We start from the raw sequence: 16519 nt of genomic DNA, 5'->3' as shown, positions 1-16519 counted from the left end.
GTATTTTATTAAATAATTGAATCAGTAACTATACATAACATTTTATAATGTCAGATAGACTCATTTATTTAATTTAACATCAGTTCCTACAAAGGGGCTGATTCCAATCTTGCTTGGAAAGCCCTACGACCGACTCTGTCCCGTAGAGCTTTCTGACCGACTCTGGCTCCGAGCGACTGACTACGATGTGCTGCAGCGCTGATGAACTCGGGCCGCTCGGAGCCGCATTGAAGACCTTGAGAGCATGTTGTACGTCGCTTACATAGGCTTCCATCGTGCAAAACGTATGTCTTGGAAAAGGGCGCCCCCTGTCGCATGTTCACGTCAGTGTCCCCCGCAACATACATGCATGGGTGAGGGGGACCCCTGGGTCCCCCCGTTGTCCAAATCGTAGGGCCCCGGGTTAAGGGGGGTCTGGCGCAGACCCCCAAAGTATGCTTCTCTGAGCTTTTTCAGGCCGGAGGCTCCGACTCGCACCGGCTGCTCACAACGCGCATCATACTTGGCCAGTCAGAATTCGAGCGCATTGCTCCGTACACGTTGGACATCTTTGAGTCGCTCGGGAGGCATCACTGAGGGGTACGAGTCGGTCGGAGTGCGAGGCAATTATCACATCGCACTTGCTCGCTCATAGAGCTGTACGAGTCGCACGGTAATCACGCGTTCGACTCAGACTCGCTACTGGCAGATGCCGATAGGAGCCCTTTCAAGCGAGATCGGAATCTGCCCCTAAGTGTTAATTTTAATTCGTTACCTCTGTAGTTTTCTATGGGATTCTGTTGTAGCACCAGTGGTTTGCCATGTGTAGTGGTTGACTTAATACAAGTCTGGGTTGGAGTATGTTTAATTCTATTTTGACACTTTTAAGGGACTCCATTACAGGCAGGATTTCTGCCCGCACTTCGCCCAGATCGATTGCCTGCATTTCTTTACTACCCTGCAAGGCCCTCACTGGCGTGGAATTCAGTCCCAGGGCTTCCATTAGGACTGGAGGAGGAGGGGCTTTGCTGCAGACGCTTTAAGAGCGTCCTTGGACTCTTTGGGCTGGGCCACCGCCCTGATGTGGACTAACTACGAGCATACACCTTTCGGACATTAAAAGGTGTGTGTGCCAACAGTGCTATTTCAACTGTATGGGCAAACAAAAAGCTGGGAGAGGTCCGGCATCGCCCCATAGGCCAACTATTATTCACACAATATTTGAGAGAGCTCTAGGGGCTGTATCTACTGAAATGGCCCTAACGGAACGCAAACTATTTATGGGCCATGGGAGTGGGTAGGTTGACACTAAAAAATGAAAAATGTTTGCAATGATTGAGGCTGGCGGAAATGGTGAGGGGGGTTCACAGATTTATGAAGGTGTGCTTATTAGAGACAATCTTAGCATCAGCCCAGCCTCTCCCATTATTAATATCTCCCACCCTACCCCTGAAACAGCTGTCAAACACAAAAAAATGGGCAGTAGAGCCCCACGTACAAGACCACAATCAGCTAGGCCGAATGCAGACAAATGGTTGGCCCTGGCGCCAATTAGTGAATTCAGCATTAAGGGAATATGTAACATGTTCAAGTCAATCCTAGAGAAACAGTTATGTCCGATAATGGAGCATCTGTCAACAATTGAGAACCATGTAGCCATCCTGCTTAATTCCCACTCTTCATCTAATTCTAAACTCAATTTACAGTCCACAAGTTCTGATGGTTTTGCTATCTCCGCTTGTGCCTGCATGTCTCAGCCAAACTCCACCCCATTACTTTCCCAGAAGCCTGTACCCACTCGGACCATGTGTTCTCCTACATCTCTTACATTGAATGACCCTGCTGGTGACCCCTCGGCCTCTTCTAGTGCAAACCATTGCACAATGGGAGTCAAAATGGACACAAGAAATAGTACTTCCCTGTGCACTCCAGCAGTTCAGAATAATACGGCTCTTTTAAAGAGGGAATGTGAATCGAGGTAAACAAACCTAGCCTAGAGACTATAAATTTACCACCGGGAGCCGCTCCCTACATAGTGATCCTGTTAGGCATGCCACCCCTGAAGCCATATCAAACTGAGAGTTGGGATCAAGCCTGACATAAGGTCATCCATTGGCTTGGAGGGAAACAGAAACTTTAACAATGCAGATGGAAATGTTATCTTAATGGTCCAGAGGGCCAGTTGGATCAGTCGAGCTGTTAAAGACATAGCTTGATACTGGATAGTTGTAAACTTTAGGCATGCAAGTTTCGTGGGGAAACTATTGATCCCAAATTTAGCAAGAACATCCTTTAGAACTAACATTGTAACTCTACAGCTAGGATAATCCTATAAGCAGCCAATTCATGTTGTATGCCTACCTACATTTGCTCCACAGACTCATCCTCAGCCACCTTGGGGAATATTGTGTAACAGGTACACCACACTGGCAGACTGTAATTAGGTTGACTGACATGATGGGGCCAGGCTGACTTGAGGGCCGCCTTGATGCCCAGACATTGGACTGTATATGGAAAGCGAGCCTCACCTACTATGCTTCTGAATCGGGTATACACTGTGCCCTTTAAGCTTTTTGTTTTGGCTGACTTTGAGATTCCAGGATCCCCATCTACGTCTGGCACCCATAATCACATAATTATTGCTCCAGACTTTGTCTGTTTCAACACTAGTTTTGAACCCGAATGTGGCCCATAATTTGGCTAATATAACTTTGTCCTGGTTTTTTAATCCTGGAATGTTGCTGGGATTCATTCTAATTTGTTTAATATGGATAAGCTCTGTTTTATTTGTCACTTTGACATAATATTTTGTCAAGAAACCTGATCCTTTTCATGTCGAAGGCTCTAAATCCTGCTGTACCCCTGCCATCCCCTCTCCTGCAGGAAGAGGGAAAGGAGGTTTAGCTGTGTCCTGGTCTCTTTTGATATCAAGAATCTGAGGGTCAAGATCCTTGCGAATAAACTATTTTACCAGATTTGTTAGTTATCACAGCATATGTCATTTAATGTGATTCTTATCAATTTTAATTGTAACTTTTTTACATCTCACCCGATTGGTATTATTGAAGAGTTTGAAAAGTCTGTCAATGAGTTAACTTATACCACAGGATTCATAAATCACTTATCTGGGCAGGGGATTTTAACATAACTCAATGTACTCACAGTGGTAAGCACACCTGTTTTTTTTTTCAAATGATCAAAGTGATAACATCATTCACTTTGTACACTCAATATATGGAGAGGCCCTTAATCGGATAGTTCTCACTCAAATCCTTTCTCTTTCATCCAAATGTATTAGCTCAGATAGCTAAACTGCACACATGTTTTGGAAGAGGTAAGGGTAGTCTAATAGATTTCATCTTAATTTTGAAGGTCTTGGCACGTAAGCTATCTGTTTATAAGGTGCCTACTCAATCTTTCTGTGATCACAACCCAATTAGTGTAAACTTCTCCCCTGCTTTTTACCCTAGGAATGACCCTGAGATTAGGCCAGCTTTACATTATTCTGCTGATAGAGAGGTCCGCATGAAGTGGACCTCAGTGGATCCACACACGTTTTGAGAACTTGATCAAAGCTACTTATGAGGACATTGTCTCTTGTCTTACTCCACATGCAGACCCCACTAGAATTTATGATAGTTTACAGAGATTTGTGGTGCAGCCAGTCACATGTTAACTAGGAATCTGAGACCGATAGTAGGCTCACCCTACTCATGGTTTAAATCAGGACTGTATAAGTGCCTACAAAACCCTAAAACAATACTAACTTAATACCACGTAATACTCTGGATATTAAGGCTGCAAGAGAGAATTATAAATCCACCCTTAATACAAGGAACCAGGAAATGGGAAATAGAGCTTGGGAAGACCCAGAAGGCGCAGCACGGATGAGGGACAATAGAGTCTTTTGGGAGGTCATTAATCTCCCCTTCTTTTTAGATCACCAGACCACAGGCATTAAGTGTGTTCTACTGGATGGTGACTGGGTTGCCCATTTTACACACATCTTCAACCCAAGCCCTGTAGTAGAAACTCAATCGTTCACCCAAGGTGGAGCTGATCCCTTAGTAATTGATGATAAATTGATTTGGGGGCTTTTTCCTCATAGCAGATGTGTTAAAGGCCATCTTGAGTGCTGCTGCCGGGAAGGCCCCTGGCCCTAATGAGCTACCAATAGACATTTTCAAGCATAACCCAGCCTTTTGGGCCCCTTTATTAACTAATGTGCTGAGAGCTGTATTTAAATCCGGTCCTCCTGAGTCCTGGGGGAATCAATCATAGTGCCTATATTTTAACAAAAGGTGACCATAACCTTTCTATTAATTACCATACAATATTGCTTCCAGATTCTTCTGCAAAAATACCAGGGCAGGTAATTGTGGGCAAATTGGAAGACTTGATCTTGTATAGCTCCTTGTTTTCAGAAGTCCAGTTTGGGTTCTGACCCGGTTTAGACACTATTGATCAGACATTAAATCTATCCTTAATCCTTTAGAAATACGTCAAGGCCAGGAGACGTTCTGTACACATGACTTTTATGGACCTCCCCTGTGCCTTTGACTTGGTGGGCAGAGGTAAATTATTGGAGTTAATGGGCCAAGCTGGTATTGATTCACTATTAATGGCTCTTATTAGGCACCTTCATTGGGACACATTGACTAAAGTTTGTTATACACCTCATGGTGAATGCACTCTCCCTATTAAGGTTACTACAGGGGTAAAGCAGGGTTTCCATTTCTGCACCTTGATTATTTTTATTTTATATTAATGCTCTTGTGTCCACCCTAGTATCTAGTGTCAATTGATGTTGGTGGTCCAAAGCAAACTATATCCAAGAGCTATTTTATTGGGTCTAGCCCTATTGCTAAGGTGCCTAGTTTTAGTTACTTTGGTATCTTATTTGATGCAAACTTGAGATGGGACAGGTTAATTGCTCTAAGAACACAGACGATGGTGGCTTTGTGTGATACTATTTGTAGATTTGCAACTAAGCTAGCTCACGAGCCCCTCAGAGAAATGTCCACACTTTATAAAAATAAATGACTTCCATTGGGTACATATGGTGTGGGTGCATTGGGGTACACTGGCATGGGTAAATTATTGATAGCTGAGAAAGATATCTATTGTAGGCTCTTGGCCATTCCGAAATCCACACCCAGTTTCATTTCACATTAAGAACTTGTTCTTGTTTTTTAGGATGTCCAAGTAAGACTGGCCCCACTTTTTCTTTGGCTTAAAGTCTGGTCTACCCCCACGCAAGGTGATACAGGACTGTATGAATTTGACTCAAATGTCTGCCATCCCTTAGTTTGCATATGTTAAAAACACTTTTTTCCCAATGTTATGTTATGCTATGTTAAAAAAGACTGGCGCTGAGACAAAAGATACAGAGGTCAGAGGGGGAAAGATGTCACTTAGCCCCAATTGGGGCTAAGTGACATCTTTGACCACCCAGGCAGTATTAACCCCAGGTCAAAAGTGTTGGTGAAAGAAATGTTTCTCAAGGACAGGGATAAGTTAAGAATAGTTAAGGCTCACAGTATGGTTATGATTGTTAGGTATGTGCCGATTTCTACCTCCTCCAGGATGGAGTCATATTTAACATGGATCACACATATCGAGCACAGATATTATCTTACATGACTTTGACTTAACACGGTCCATTTCCTAGCTGCATTTCCTAGGTCAGGCTTTTGGTTATCCATGTTGTGCCTGTGATGCTATCTCTGTGCAATCCACTATACACTTTGCTTTTTTGTCACTTTAAGTACCCATTTTTCATACCCCAACTTAATCGAGAAGGCACTTAAGGCTCATAAAGAGGGTTTGCACTTTTTACAAACCTGGTTCTCTCCGACAGTCTGCTTCTCTGTTTAAAATGTTATCCTTGCCGCTTTGAATCTGAGGAAAAGATATGCTTTATAATTATGCCCTAGCTAAAAGGTATATTGTATTATGGATTGTATGTACCTGTTGATTGGGATGAATTAGCCTCTTGAAACGAAATGTATCTTGTACATTTTAATACTCCATTGCCTGTTATTATAATTTTTAATAAGATGCTTTTATGATTGTATGATTTTTTTTACTTTTTAGAGCTTGTATCATGTTCTTCATTCTTGATGATTATTGTATCAAGTATTTTGTTATGTGCCTTTATGGTCAGATTCTGACAAAATAAAGATTATTGACTTGGCTTGACCTTACACTTTTAAGGCTGTATTAACTTTAATGGTTTTTTTTAGGGAATTGTGGTGTCTTGCTCTTTTGTGAGTGTGTGATTTGTATTAGCATGTTCCTTCCAAACCACTCCTTAAATTTCCCTGCACCCCACTTATCCCACTTTTAATTTTTTCCATTTCCACTGGTCTGTCCCAAATTTGCTACAAAGTAGTATACTTTTGTGTCCGGCTATCTCTGCCTCCAGATCACTCTACAGAAAAAGTTAAGATGGGGGTCTCCAAAAGGGCAGGGGAAGGGAGTAATAAATTGCATTTTGTAGCACAAGAGTAGTACGAACGTAGTCATATTTTATGTACCACAAATCAATCTCATGCTTTAATGATTGAACTAACTACACCCTCTATTGCAGTGAAGGTATTTTTGTCTGAATGTAGGTATCTCTCAGTGCGTATTTCCTTACTTTTTTTTTTTTTTTTTTTTTTGAAACCGTTTATTGCAGGTTGTAAAAGTTACAGGTATGGGCCTACAACCACCCGGCCGGCCGCTATAATGACAAAAGCATATTGCATACATACAGCAAAAGTCTCTCGGCAGTGCAGAGTAGTGAAACAGGAGTAATCAATGGTGCAGGCCACACAGCTCCAAGCCCACAGTACGGTTCCCTTTTCTTGAAACAAGACAACACCAAAAAACCACACCCGCAAGGCAACCCGCGATCCAAAGTAACAGCACGTGCTCCATAAGTGGGGGATCCAAACCAGCAGCAGAACTCTGAGGAGGGGAATGGGAGTAGGCCAGGGACTGGGGGACCACGCGCCCGCGGCCGAGGGAGGGGGGCCGTCTAGGGAGACAGAGCAGGCGAGGCAGCCGGTAGCAGTGGTGGCTCACAAATACCCCCGCGGTAGGCGTTCCAGGGGCCCCAGAGTTTCACCCACGCCCCAGGCTTACCCCTCGCCACATACACCACCTTTTCACGAAACATACACCAATCCATATGCTCTTTCCAGGCCGACACCGCAGGGGGCCTCTGGGATCCCCACAATTGAGCAATGTCACGCTTAGCTATCATGTATCCCAGAGTCACCCACCGCGTCTGCGGGACCGAATAGTCATTCGGTTCCCATACATTCAGCAAACATCTCCTCGCTTCAGGCAGCAGCGCGACACGCGTAACCACACGCAGGACCTCATGCACACCACGCCAGAATCGCGCCACCTTCGGGCACTCCCACAGTATATGCATGAAAGTCGCCAGCGCACCACAGCCACGCTTACACAGTCCGTCACCAGCAAAACCCATACGCAGAAGCCTTGGCCCCGTCACGTAAACCCGGTGAAGGATCTTGAGCTGGACGAAACGAAGGCGAGCCGGGATGGCCACCTCTTTCGGAGAGGCCACCGCGGAGATCCAATCCTCGTCGTCCAGCTCCAGCCCGTCGGCAACCCAGGCCTCGCGGAGACTAGTCAGCAGGCACGATCTATCGTTGATCAGTTTTTTGTATATGAGGGAGATCGTGCTGTCCGGTACATGGCCGTCCAGCACTCTGTCCTCCAGGGGGGAAGACTCCGGAATGGATGCGACGTCCGGGAAGACGGAGCCCAGCGCATGGCGGACTTGTAGGTACCGAAAGTACTCACTGCCCTGCAGCTGAAACTCCGCCTGCAGCGTCTCAAAAGTTTTGAATCCCCCCCTCGTCCAGAGATCTCCCACCGTGCTGATTCCGATCGTGTCCCACTTCTCGAAGCCCTTCGACGTCCATAGGGAGCCCAACCTCTCAGACGCATACAGCGGTGACGCCCGGGTCAAACGGTCCTTCCACCCCATAGCTGCATTAGCCGCGTGCCAGACACGCACCATAACACGCGTCGGTCCCGTCAAACGGGAGTCGGGCGCGCCAGAGTAGAGCGCGCGATTGTAATCGCCACCGGGTAGGAGCATTTTATCCATCTCAAATGCCGGGTTCAAGGCGGGCCCATAAAGGCCATGATTAATTGCAGCTAGTTGGGAGGCCCAGTAATACCGTTTAATGTCCGGGAGGGCGACCCCCCCATCGTACCACGGGAGCGTCAATTTAGCCAGAGCAATGCGCGGCCTCCCGTCCCAGAACAGGCGCCGCTGGAGGCCCTCCACCTCACGGAAATAGCGTGCCGGGACCAAGTCCATAGTATTCTGGAGGGCGTAGAGGAATCGCGGCAGGGACATCATTTTGAACAAAGCCGCTCGGCCGAGCGGCGAGAGCGGCAGACACCGCCAGCGCACCACGTCCTCCCTCAAGCGCTGGAGGGGGGGCAGCAAATTCCGCTCATAGCGGGCCTCCGGGTCAAGTGTGATATAGATACCCAGGTACCGAAAACCTTGGGAGGCAATCTGGATCGGACAGTCCCGTGGTAGGGCCGGAGCCTCCCCGGAAAGCACATAGACACAGGATTTCGCCCAGTTGATGACCAGGCCTGAGTTGCGACCGAATGAGCGCAAAACATCAACCAGGACGATCAGTGAGTTACGCGGGGAGGCGAGATACAGAAGGATGTCGTCAGCGTAGAGGGACACACGGTCCTCATGCTCGGGGGTCCAGCGGAGACCACGGATAGAAGGGTGCCACCGCAGCCACTCCGCCAGGGGCTCCAGGGCCAGGGCAAACAGGAGAGGCGACAGGGGGCAACCCTGTCGCGTACCCCTCCCCAGCGCGAATGGGGCCGAGACTCGCCCATTCACTACCACCTGCGCCAATGGGCCCGAATATAGCAATTTGACCCAGCTAATGAAGCCCGGGCCGAACCCGAATTTCGCCAGCATCGCCCAGATGTATGGCCATTCAAGCGTATCAAACGCCATGGTGGCGTCCAAGGACGCCAAGATGGCCGGCTCCCGCACAAACGGGACACGCGCGAGCACCCCGTGCAAGCGCCGCAGATTGAGCGCCGTGTTGCGGTGCGGTATAAAGCCAGATTGGTCTTGGTGGACCAGGTCGCCCACCACGCCAACCAACCGGTTGGCCAACACCTTGGCCAGGATTTTGGGCTCCGCGTTCAAAAGCGAAATCGGCCTATAGGATGTGACCCGTTCACGGGGCTTCCCCTCCTTGTGGATCACCACAATTGTGGCCAGGCGCTGGTCCGGCGGGAGGGAACCCTGCGAGTGGGCCGCCAGGAACATCGCGCGCAGGTGGGGCGCCAACACATCCGGGCGTAGCTTGTAGAGCTCGATGGGAATACCATTGGGGCCCATGGCCTTGCCGGATGCAACCGAGCGAATAGCCAAGGCAATTTCATCCGAGGTGGGAGGGGCGTCCAGCGAATCCCTGTCCTCCACCGTTAGGGAGGGCAGTGCGATGTCCCGAAGCAGGGCATGGGAATCTTCCTCCGAGCAGGGGGAAACCGGGGAGTAGACTTCGCGGAAATAATCCGCGAAGCAGGAGACAATGGCTTCCGGCTCGGTGACACACGCACCATCAACACTCTCAATCAAAGGCACCACGCGGCTCGCTCTCTCCCTCTTATCCAACCACGCAATCAATTTGCCAGCCTTATCACCCACATCATACAATCGCCCCTGCTGCTCTCTACTGAGGCCCCTGGCCGCCTCCGTGACGAGGGCCCGATAGGCCGCCTGCTTTAGGTGTAGAACATGCAACTTGGCGTCTGTTACCCCGCTCCCCAGGTCACCCTCCAGTTCTGCAATCTCGGCCTCTACCCGGGTCACCTCCTCCCGCTCGAGCCGCCGAGCATGGGAGATAAAGGAGAGGGCCTCCCCTCTAAGGACTACCTTGAAAGCCTCCCACAGGGAGATGGCGGAGGAGACCGACCCCACATTCTCGTCGAAATATCGCTGTAAGGATTTGATCAAGTCGGCACGAATGGTGGGGTTGCGCAAATACCATGCGTTGATTGGGGCCACCCTGCCATCCCCCCTCGGGAAGACATCGAAATGCAACAACAATGGGGAGTGGTCTGAGATACCCCGTGCTAGATGGCGCACCTCCCCCACCCTCCCTGCATGGGCCGCCGGGACAAGGATGTAATCAAGCCGCGAGAGGCTACCATGGGCACCCGAGTGGAAGGTGTACTGTCGCAATGCGGGATGCTTTAATCGCCAGCAATCCACCAGGCCCAGCGTGTCCAGAAGGCCGGGCAGCCACGCCTGTGCCCGGGGGAGGTCCCTAGGGGGATGGCGATCCATAGACCCAGAGGCTACCGCATTAAAGTCCCCTCCAACCACCAGCAGGCCACTCGGAAGGTCCAGAAGGAGGCGCCCCAGGTCCGCGAATGTGGTGGCTTGTAACCCAGGCGGGACGTACACTGATATAAAGATAAACACTCTACCCTCCATTCTTCCCACCAGAACCGTGTAGCGTCCCCTCTCATCATGGCGCACCTCATCAATCTCCAACGGGAGCGAGTTCTTGATCATAATACCCACCCCCCGCGAGCCCGAGGTGAAGCCGGAATGTGCCACCAAACGATATCCCCGCCGATTCATTGCATGAAAGGAGTTACCTATAAGGTGCGTCTCCTGCAGGAAGACAACATCTGGTGAAATACGTTTTAAGTACTGCAGGACCACACCACGCTTAATCCTATCCCCCAGGCCGTTAACATTCCATGACAACACAGTCAAGTCCCTACCCCCCATCATACGTCGAATCAATCGGTCGTCCCCCATCGAGCATCCTAATAACAACAACATAGTAGCGGGTTTGCCCTGCGGTGCTAACAAACAACACACCCCCCCCACCCCCCGGTCCCAACAGAACTCCCCCCTCCCTGCACCCCTGCATGAGCCCAGACAGCCCCCCCAAAGTGCAGTGTGCCTGTCGCCCCATAGCTAAAATACTAACTAGTCCCCCAGAGGAGGAGGGAAGCCCCCAACAGACCCCACGCAACCTCCATAGGAGGGGAACATACGCAAACAATAAATGGTGAAGGAACAACGTCCAGAGCAAGGCCTATTCAGTCACCCCTCAATTCTGATCCGGCGGGCCCTCCTCGCCAGCCGCGCCCCCCCCGCCCCCGATCTCCAGGCAGAGTGTCCAGCCAGTCCCCAGCCGCCTCGGGCCGGTCGAAGAAGTGCGTGCGACCATCCACCTCTACCCTCAGCTTAGCTGGAAAGAGCATTGAGTACTTGAGGTTCAGGTCCCTTAGGCGACGTTTAACCCCAAGAAAGCTCTGTCGCTGCTTCTGGACCGCCGGAGTAAAGTCTGGGTAGAAATGTATCTCCATGTTGTCAAGCTTGACCGGTCCCTGTTGCCTGGAGGTCTGGAGGATAGCATCTCTGTCCCGAAAATTAAAAATCCGGGCGATGAGCGGCCGCGGCGGGGCACCAGTCTTAGGTCTGCCCCCGGGGACCCGGTGAGCACGCTCCACCGCAAAAAGCTTACTCAGCCCCCGGGGCTGGAGATGGGTCAGGATCAAATCTTCCACGAAAAGATCCGCCGCCTCCGCCTCTCGTCCCTCCGGGACCCCCACAATACGGACATTATTCCTCCGGGCCCGACCCTCGGAGTCCTCCAATCGCCGGTCCATCAGGGCGCTCGCCTGGCCAAGCCGGCGCACCTCCTTCTGGAGGGCCACCACGTCTGTCGTGAGGCTCGTTGTGGTGTGGGCCAGGGAGTCGACTCGGTCGTTTGTTTTGGACAAGTCTGCCCTCACAAGGCTCACATCCACAAGGACCGAGTCTATTTTTTGCGCTAAGGTGTCGAAACGCTGGTCCACCGAGGCCTTCATCTCTGCGATGGCGCCCATGACGTCCCGGAGGGTCAGATCCACCGGATGAGCAGATGCCTCCGTCGGGCCCACCGGGGATGCACGCGATGTCTCCGGAGAACCCTTCTGAAGCGTGTAGCGGTCCATACTGTTGGCCTGGTGCGCCGTGCCACGGCGGGTCGTCTTCACCTTCGCCCGGTCGCCATCTTGTTTGGTGGACATGCTGGCTCTTCCACCGTCGTGCCAAGCTCCCCAAACGGGCCGCTATACCAAGTCACGGGTGCCAGGGGGGGGGGCAGGGGCGACCACCGAACCGCGGGTCAACCCACCGCCGGCGGGTCAGCCGGGCTCCTGGACAAGGCCACCGCACCCCGCTCCGCAGCCCGACCCGGCTTGAGAGCTAGGAGGGTGCAAAAGCGAAAGTGAAAGTGCGGGGTACGCCAGTCGCCCAGCCCCGCTCGCCGCTGTTATTCACTTTGTCCCCGGATCGCCCCACTACTCCAATCCGGGGGGCCGGCGAGGAGAAGGCCGCAACCTTCGATCGATGCTCCCACCGGCGTTCGGGGTCCGATTCGAGCCCAAAAAACGGGTGGCGCCTCAGCTCCGGTTCCCCAACACAGTCCCCTCAACAAGGACAGGATATCGCCAGGATTAATTCAGGAGGTCACGGAGGTCCTCGGGAGCCTCGCACCTACGCGGCCATCTTGGTTGCGCGCTAGGCTCCTCCCCCGTATTTCCTTACTTGATGTGATTTCCATTCTTTCTCAGTGTGAGCGTATTTCTTTATTTATTTAATAGTTTTATAAAGCGCGTAGTAACTCAGAGAGCATCCCAGCGCTAAACCTAAATCTCCAAAGGTTTCTGCCGTCTGACGGGATTATATTTGTGGGAAAAGAAGAGTCTTTAGAGTTTTTCTGAACTGGAGGTAGTTCAGTTCTGTCCTGAGTCTCGGTGGTAGGCGGTTCCAGTGTTTGGCCGTGTGGACCGAAAAACGACGGCCACCGGTCCTGGCCTTTTTGACTCTGGGAACCGAGATCAGATTTTCTCCACTAGAACGGAGATCTCTCTCCGCTTTGTAGGGAATTAGGCGTTCTTTCAGAAGGGGAGGGTCATTATTGTTGAGGGTTTTATGGGCCAGGCAGAGGGCCTTGAAGACCACCCTTTCTCTGACTGGGAGCCAGTGGAGAGACTTGAGCGCTGGCCTAGCAGAGGATCTTGCCGGTGTGTCCGTAAGTAGGCGGGCGGCGGCGTTTTGGACTTTCTGCAGGGTGTTAAGGGTGGTTTCGGGGGCTCCCAAGTAGATGGCGTTACAGTAGTCCAATCTTGCCAGAATTAGACCCTGGATGAGGAGCCTCCTTGCGGTTTCGGGGAGCAAGGGAAAGATCTTCCTGCAGGCTCAGAGTAGGCCAAAGCATGTCCCTGCCATCCTTTTTGCCTGAGTTTTAAAGCTCATGTCCTTCTCGATCCATACACTTAGGCTTTTGACCTCGTCCTTGGGTGCGGGAGGATTACCTAGGCAGCTAGGCCAAAGGTGAGGTGGCAGGGAGGGCCCCTTGTGGCCCATCAACAGTATCTCTGTCTTGGACCCGTTCAATTTCAATGATGAAAGATTCATCCATCGGTGGACTTCGGAGAGGCAGCCGTGAAGGTCTGAGGGGGCTTGGTGGGGGTGTGAAAGGGTTACGACCAACTGAGTGTCGTCGGCGTAGTTGATAACTGATACGCCGAATGAACTGACCCTCTTCTCCAGTGGGGCCATGTAAACGTTGAATAACGTAGGGCTCAAAGAAGAGCCCTGCGGTACTCCACATCGGAGGGGGATGAAGGGTGAGTGGCTATCATTTTCCCGTACCTGGAAGGAACGTCCTGATAGAAAGGATTTTATCCACTTCAAAGCCATACCTTTCAGTCCAACTTCTCCCAGTCGGTGGATTAGGGTGGGGTGGTCTACAGTGTCGAAGGCCGCACTGAGGTCCAGGAGGATCACTGCCACTGATCCTCCCGTGTCCAGAATGCTTCTGGCCTTCTCCACTGCTGCCAGGAGGGCGATGTCCGTGCCCTGACCTGGGCGAAACCCTGTCTGGGAGGTCCCTAATAGGTTATTGCTCTCTAGGTAGAGTGATAATTGCTTGTTGACCAGCTTCTCCGCGATTTTGCTGTTTCCTGGGAGAAGGGAGATGGGTCTGTAGTTAGAGAGGTCCTGTGAGTCTAGGGAGGGTTTTTTTAAAAGGCCTTTAACTGCTGCTGCTTTCCAGCTAAGAGGGACTATGCCCTCCGAGAGGGAGGAGTTGATTAGGGCCGTGAGGGGGGGGGATGATGGTACTTGATACCTTTTTCAGGAAGCGGAGGGGTGCAGGGTCGAGGGGGGAACCACTTTTAATTGAAGCCAAGGTTGCCCCTACCTCTTCCGTTGTTACAGGGCCAAAGACGTCCAGGGAGGGTTGAGGGCTAGCCGATGGCAGGGGGGGATTTGAGATGGTGATAGTAAGATCCTGGTCCAAATGGGCCGGTTCGGGGGAGGGTATAGCAAGGAGAATTTTTTGAATCTTCTCGTCAAAGAAGGTGGCCAAGTTGTTGCATTTGGCTTCAGCTTCTTTGGGGTCGAGAGATTTAAGTGGGGGATCGGGGGCGTGAATGAGTTCTTTAAGAACAGAGTAAGTTTCTTGAGCCGAGCTGGCCGCGTTTCTGATTCTGTTCTCGTAAAAGCAGATTTTTGTGCTACGGAGCTCTTTTTTGTAAGATTTTATAGAGGTACGGAACATTTCTTTTTTTCCTTCTGTTTTTTCCTTCCTCCAAAGGCGTTCATTCTTTTTACAAGCCTTGCGCAGGAGGTTGAGTTCCGGGGTGTACCAGGGTGAGGGATTCACTCTCTTGATGTGTTTCAGAGAGTGAGTTTTTGGCAGAATGGCTTCGAGCGATTGGGTGATCCAAGTGTTGAATTCTTTGTCCCCTGCTACGGTGTTAAGAGAGGGGTCAGGGACGTTTTCCCTGAGTTTAGCTGCCCAATCGTCTGGTTCCAGTTTCTGCCATCGCCTGGTGTACGTTCTGATTTTGGGGGGTTGAGGGGGCGGAGTGGTAATATCCCATACGAGGGGGACCAGGAAGTGGTCCGTCCATGGAAGGGGGATATGGTCAAGGGTTTTCAGGTCGGGGATATTGGAAAGGATGGGATCAAGCAGTTGCCCTCTTTCATGAGTGGCCTGAGGATTTTTAAGGTCAAGGCCCATTGAGGCAAAGTCTTGGAGTAGTTCACTGGCCTGTTTGTCAGCCGGGTCCAAGAAGTGTACATTAAGATCTCCCAATAGTATGTAATTGGTGGTTGACGTACATTTGATGGAAGTCTGATCCATGATTTTATTAGGAAAGTCTGCTAAGTTGCCAGGCGGGCGGTATACCAGTGTTCCTGACAGTGAAGTAACTGGAGAGATTTGTATCGTATAGTGGCAGCTTTCGTATCCCTTGATGTTACCATCAGATGTTCTGCAGGTGAAGCCGTCCTTAAGGATTATGGCTAGTCCACCTCCCCTGCCCTCAGGTCTATTCAATGAGCACATGAAGTACCCGGGGGGGAGTGCTAGGACGGTGTCGGGGCCACTGCTCGGAGTGAGCCAGGTTTCCGTAAGAAACAAGATATCTAGGGCGTGGTTTGTGATTAGGAGGTTGACTTCGTGCGAATGTTTCACGAGCGATCTGCAGTTAAGTAGGCCTAGGAGCAAGCCCTTGGGTGCCGGGGGTTGTTCGGCGGGATAGCAGAGGTTGCAACCGGAGTATTGCATATCACCCTTCAAGATATGCGAACAGGAGGGATGTTTGTTGATGTTTAAGGCTAATAATTCCTCACGGGTGTAAGTCCGGTCTGGAAGGGGCAGAGTGACTGGGCCTAAGGCTGGCTGGGCCCGGACGGGCCCAGACGGGCTTGCCTTTGGCGCGCCTTCGGCGCGCTGACGGCGCGCCCGTCCGCTGCGCGTCCGGTGATTGCACATCCTTATAGGTGGGAAAGGGGGCGGGTGGGCGTGGCCTAAGGTAGGCGTGGCCTCGATTCCTCGCCGTCAATGGCGGCAAAAAGTTCGTTTTTGCTTCGTTCGGTGCAGCGAAGGGGTCGCTGTTTAGGCGTTTCTCGAGCCCGCTGCGGAGGTGCCTGACGGGTGAGTGCGCTTTAAAATACAATTTTATAAATGGTGACACAAGAAAAAACAATTTTTTTTAAAATCGGTGGTCTCCCGGCTTCCGCCTCAGGAGATTGCAAGGGTTCTGATTGATTTACGCTGTCGGCAGCGTTTTATACTGTGACGGGTGGGCGTGGCCTAAGGTAGGCGTGGCCTCGATTCCTCGCCGTCAATGGCGGCAAAAAGTTAGTTTTTGCTTCATTCGGTGCAGCGAAGGGGTCGCTGTTTAGGCGTTTCTCGAGCCCGCTGCGGAGGTACCTGACGAGTGAGTGCGCTTTAAAATACAATTTTATAAATGGTGACACAAGAAAAAACAATTTTTTTAAAATCGGTGGTCTCCCGGCTTCCGCCTCAGGAGATTGCAAGGGTTCTGATTGATTTACGCCGTCGGCAGCGTTTTATACTGTGACGGGTGGGCGTGGCCTAAGGTAGGCGTGGCCTCGATTCCTCGCCGTCAATGGCGGCAAAAAGTTAGTTTTTGCTTCGTT

This window comes from Triturus cristatus, chromosome 7 (assembly GCF_964204655.1).
Source record: "Triturus cristatus chromosome 7, aTriCri1.1, whole genome shotgun sequence".
NCBI lineage: Eukaryota > Metazoa > Chordata > Amphibia > Caudata > Salamandridae > Triturus > Triturus cristatus.
The sequence above is the reverse complement of the archived record's forward strand: the minus strand, read 5'-3'. Positions refer to the sequence as shown.